This window comes from Lipotes vexillifer, unplaced genomic scaffold (genome assembly GCF_000442215.2).
Source record: "Lipotes vexillifer unplaced genomic scaffold, Lipotes_vexillifer_v1.1 scaffold331, whole genome shotgun sequence".
Taxonomy (NCBI): Eukaryota; Metazoa; Chordata; class Mammalia; order Artiodactyla; family Lipotidae; genus Lipotes; species Lipotes vexillifer.
The window spans coordinates 1,636,699-1,642,652 of NW_006774049.1; the positions used below are offsets into that span (position 1 = coordinate 1,636,699).

General features: G+C 42.0%; 1 protein-coding gene across 1 annotated transcript in view; it reads left to right on the forward strand.

Moving 5' to 3' along the window:
- Positions 1-5,954, forward strand: part of MMD (monocyte to macrophage differentiation associated) — a 35,397-nt gene that overhangs the window by 26,984 nt on the left and 2,459 nt on the right. The window lies entirely within an intron of this gene.

Here is a 5,954-nt window from a genome sequence, read left to right on the forward strand (position 1 = left end):
GCAGACTTTTCCCCGGACTCCCTCCCGGCTAGCCGTGGCGCACTAACCCCTTCGGGCTATGTTCAAGCCGCCAACCCCAGTCCTCTCCCTGAGCTCCGACCGAAACCGAAACCGAGCCTCAGCTCGCAGCCCCGCCCGCCTCGGTGGGTGAGCACACAAGCCTCTCGGGCTGGTGAGTGCCGGTCGGCACCGATCCTCTGTGCGGGAATCTCTCCGCTTTGCCCTCCGCGCCCCTGTTGCCGCGCTCTCCTCCGCGGCTCCGAAGCTCCCCACTCCGCCTCCCGCAGTCTCTGCCCGCGAAGGGGCTTCCTAGTGTGTGGAGACCTTTCCTCCTTCACAGCTCCCTCCCACTGGTGCAGGTGCCGTCCCTATTCTTTTGTCTCTGTTTTTAATTAATTTTTTTTTTCTTTTGCCCTACCCAGGTACGTGGGGAGTTTCTTGCCTTTTGGGAGGTCTGAGGTCTTCTGCCAGCATTCAGTAGGAGTTCTGTAGGAGTTGTTCCACATGTAGATGTATTTCTGGTGTATTTGTGGGGAGGAAGGTGATCTCCGCGTCTTACTCCTCCGCCATCTTTCCACAACCCCCCACTGTGACTCTTAATATGTCTATAGATGTGATCTGAAGCTTTTCTTTCTAAAGTTATGACATGTCCAATAACGAGATTCAAAAGAAAAAATATATAAATTACAAAGTGCCACAACTTGTACTACCTACTGTCTGAAGTTTGGAAAAGCTATACATCTAAGTGTGACTCCTTCCATATGATAATCTGCTGCATTTGTTCTTTGGGATAACCCTTCTGTTCACCCCACCTCCACTCCCACCCTTTTCCCAAAGAATTGTGAGATTATGTGAAGGTGGAAATTTCTACTTGGATTACTTAGTGTCTTAACCCTAAATCCATGGTGAGGGTAAATTTTGAGGTTTCTTACAATGAAGAAAATATAAATTATTGTCATTTTTTTTAGAGCAGAAATTTTTTTTCTTAATTTATTTCTGGCTGCGTTGGTCTTCATTGGTGCAAGTGGGCTTTCTCTAGTTGCGGCGAGCGGGGGCTACTCTTCATTGTGGTGTGTGGGCTCCTCATTGTGGCGGCTTCTCTTGTTGCAGAGCACTGGCTCTAGGCGTGCGGGCTTCAGTAGTTGTGGCACACAGGCTCAGTAGTTGTGGTGCACGGGCTTAGTTGCTCCACAGCATGTGGGATCTTCCCAGACCAGGGCTCGAACCCATGTCCCCTGCATTGGCAGGCGTATTCTTAACCACTGTGCCATCAGGGAAGTCCCATGACTTCTTAAAACTTAAGAATTGGAAGGACCTCAAAAGGTCATTTGGCTCAACATTTTATTGGATAGTTCTCAAATTCCTTCACTCTTTTCCTTTCACTTGCTTTTAAGTCATATTATTTCTCTTTCTCAGGAAAGTGCTTTTTTTTTTAACTTTGCTTGAAATTTCCTTTTGGGGACTTTGATGGGTGAAAGTGTGGCATTCATTACCTGTAGTACACATTTGCACTTAGGTGTTTTGTACTCCCATTCAGACTGATTACTGTTGAGACATCAGTTTATCTGTCATTTTAAAACAATAACATAACAACCTCACGATCCCATCTACTGGTCACTTGTGCCTTTAGCTTATGTTTTCCCAGTCCTACACTCTGCATTTTGGGGCACCAGCCACTGTGTGTTTAGTTTGAACTCTCTTCTCAGCCTACAAGGGTCAGAATTGTACCTATAATTTCCTCCTGAGCTCATAGGCAAGTTATAAGAATGTAATTTTTCCGTGTATAGTTCTTGCCCTGGTCACAAAAACACCTGTAAAAGGTTTAGGATTTATAGGTTTGCTTATGTTTTTTTAGAGGGTATGTCTTATGAGAATGTATCAAGATATGTTCTTTGAGATATGAGATTTATAATGGCTTTAATAATTACCTCATAGCAAAAATACATACAGTTTAGCTGGTAAAGGCAACAGGGAATAGTGAGGGGAGGGAGGTGAAAGTCAGAAATGAGAAGATCTGCCTTGAAGGCCATATAGATAGAGGGCGATTGAAGACACCCAGAGCAAGGTCTATGTTGATGGGTCACTAATCATAGAGTGTAACTTCAAGTAAATTCTCTCTGGGTATCATAAGAGCAAGTTTATCCAGTATTTTTACTAGCCTAAATCTTTCATTGACATTTTCAAGTACAATAGCAAGTGACTAATGTTTATGTTAATCAAACAGGAAAAATCCCCACACTTGCCCAGATAGAACTTAGAATCAAGCAGAAAAATACAATTCATATAAAATAAGAAATTACCGTAAAGTTTTACAATGTCTTTGATTGGGGAAAGTACAGCCTGCTATGGGAGCACATGATAGATTTACCAGAGGAAATGCTATTTAAGCTGATTGAGAAAGACAAATAGGAGCCAAGAGATGGAAGGAGTGATGCAGGTGGTACAGGAAAAGGATACAGCATGAAGGAAGCCCCAGAGGTGAGGAGAGCACAAGCATCTGAATATGCATATATGCATGAGGGGGTGTAATTATGCGGGTAGCACAAGTCTCGTGCTAAAACTGGTGAGCTAGACAAAGACCAGATCAAAAAGAACCACACAGGCCATCTGAAGGAACAAAGGAACGGTACAAGTGATGAAGACTCAAACCTTTGGTGTTCCGGTCAGAATAATGGGTATCGGAATTACCCTTCTACCTTAAAGAACTTATAAAAGTGGGAAAAGTATGGGAAACAACTGTTTTTTGGGTTGGACACAGACATATAGGACTATGATCGTTGTGGGGAGAGAAACCAAAAGATGAACTTCACACGCACTTCAGTTTTCTCCCTGGAATGCTTTCCAAACTGCGAAAGAAAATGGAGTCCAAGAGCAGCAGTCTGGGTGGAGGAAACAAATCAGCATTTCACCTCCCGAGCCAGCTGCGGTTTTGGGGCAGGGTACTGGAGAGGAGGGAACTTCACAGAGAAGAGTCTCCAGAAATCTACAAGGGGTTTCCTTGAGTCCTTGCCTGAATACTAAGCTGCATTTGTGCAGGGCAACACTCTGCGTGCCCTGGCTGAGGATAGCTGTTGGAAGGCTGTGAGATCAATGGAGATTCCAGAAGGAGCCTAGTACTGGGAGATACCAGAGTTCCAGCCAGCCAGAGTGGGGAGACCATGCTGAACAACTTAGGTATTCCATTGACCCTAGCAAGACCACACCTCAGGATAAGAGCTACTCTGGCCCTAGAGTGAGGGCAGCTCTGGCACTGCCATAACAAAGCCCAGAAACCTCGAAAGGATAAAATTGATCCTTTGGTAAATAAACTGCCTACTGGAACAAACTCAACATTCCTTTGAGGAAGACAACAAAATCTATACTCTTTAACAACTCAGCATCCATTATCCAAACAAATACTACTAGACAAGCAAGAAGGGCCAAATGGAAATTCTAGATCTGAAAACTATATGTTAAGAAAAAAAAAAAAGAAAAAAAAAGAAAAGAATTTGTTTGGAGGGGGTTAGCAACAGATGGGATACTGCAGAAGAAAAGATCAATGAACTTGAAAATGAATAGTCAGGCCTCAGACTGGGAGAAAATATTTGCTTTCTCTATAAGTATCTGACAAAGGATGTGTATCAAATATTGTAGCACTCTAAGTCAATAATAAAAAGCCAATCCTATAAAAATGGGTTAAACACTTGAACAGACACTTTACAAAGAGAAAGAGATACAAGTATCCAGTAAGCCCTTGAAAAACTGCTCAATGTAACTAGTCATCAGAGAAATTAGGGAAATGAAAATTAAAACCTCAACATGCCACCACTACACACCCTATAGAATAGTTAAAGTTAAATTAAAAAGACTGATGCCACCAAAACCCAGCAAGGATGTGAAATAACTAGAACCCTGATTCATTGTTGGGGAGAGTATAAAATGGTATAACCACTTTGGAAATTTGTTTAGCGGTTTATTATAAAATTAAGCATAAATTTATAACAACAAAAGTGAAAACATGTATCTACAAAAGGACTTGTAAAACAATATAAATGTTAATTTTATTCATGATAGCCCCAAAATGGAAAGGATAAACAAATTATGTTAAATAATTCAATGGAATGCTAAGTAATAGAAAGGAATGAATAACTGATATACAGTAGCACATGCATGAATCTCAAAAACATTATATTGAGCAAAAAGGAAGCCAGACACAAAAATGTACATACAATTTAATTCCATTTATGTGAGGTTCTAGAACAGAGAGGCTTAGTCTGTGGTAATAGCAATAAGAACAGTGGTTGCCTTAGTGGAAGGGCAAACCTTATTGTTCACTTATTATCTATGTATTACACTATGTAAATTAATCATCAGTTTTTAAAACACCACCTCCCCCCAAAAAAGTAATATAAGTTCAGGAAATAAAACACTTTAGTTCTTGGCTCAAATCCTGATTCTGACACTTAAAAGTTACGTGACCTTGGTAGATTATTTAACCTCTATGTATTCTAGTTTTCTCGTCTGTAAAGTTTGGATAAAAATAGTACCTAAGTTAGGGTTGTGAAGATTAAATGAGTGCTTCAAACAAGTCCTGGTACATAGAAACATAGTAAGGACATGGATAATGAAGAAAACATACCTGGTTTTGTTTGTTTTAGGATTAACTATGTTCTGGTTCTTTGAAAGTTGATAAGCAAATGTGGTATCTTGAGGAACTACCTATTAACAGAATGTATGTCAAAACCAACCTGTGTGCTTGGTTTGGTCTCTTGTTTATTGTTTTAGTGGAAGAAGAAGGAGTGGTGTCTATCGGGGCAGCAACCAGCTGTGTGACTTTGTTCAGGCTACTTATTTCTCTGGCCTTAGCCTCTTCATCTCTAAATTAAGGAGGTTGTGTTGGATGAGTGAGTCTTCACTGGGGAGTCAGATGCCCCTGTGAGAATCCCATGAAAACCTCAATCCTCTCTAGGAAAATGCCTCTAATAACACATACACAGAGAATTTTGTATAATTAATGGATACTAATTGCTTTATAACCTCTAGGAACTAATAAATGTAGCTGGTGTTTTGTTTTGCTATGTTTTACTTTTTAAATAAAACGAAATCTGACTGCTGTGCCATCTTACCAAGGTTAAGGAGAAGTCCAGTATCAGTCAGTTTGGATTGGCTCCTTCCTCATCTTTTGATCTTACGAAAACCATGGTGCTTATGAGAACTTTGAAAATAGGGCTAATCCTCACCCCTGGCCCTGGATCCTCACGCTTGTTTCTTAGCTCGTGTCTGTTGCTCCCACTGCTCTGCCCGAGGCCAATGGGGCCATTCAAGTAGCTGGCTGCACTGGAGCTTCTCCATGTTCCTTGTTGGACTTGGCCACCAGGACCTGCTCCAAGGCTAACAGGGTTACAGCCATCAGTGCCCAGGCCTCTAGGACACCCACACACCTGTCCCCTTCCAAGGCCTTGCCACAGTTTAGCTTAGGTTTCCACTCACCTTGCAGAACCTGAGACCTTTCTCTTCCTGGTCCCCAGAAATCCTGACTTGTTTCTCTGTCAGCTTCTTAAGCCCTGCCTCTGTTCTCTTCCCCTCTCATTCATACAGCCCAGTCTAATCTTGTAGATGGGTTGAGGTCTTTGAAAACCAAGAGTAGCCTATAAATATTCCTTTTTGTGCTAAAGCACACCTGACTGTTAATTTCCTCCTAAGCTAAGAAACTCCCAGGCACAAAGACAGAAAGGCCTGGCAACATCTAGAAGGTTAGGAAATATACTGTGCTACATGGTCTCAGATGTCAGAGGTCACTCCTAGCTATGATTTTCCTGTGTCAGCCATAAGGAAGCCATAAGCTCACAGAAGCAGGTGAAGAGTCTGGGAAAAGCGATTAGTGTAGAACAGTGTTTGAGGAGGACAAAGGGAGTGAAAACCAGGCTGAGATGTGGATTATAAATGGAGTGGCATGGGTGTAGGGTAGAAAGCTC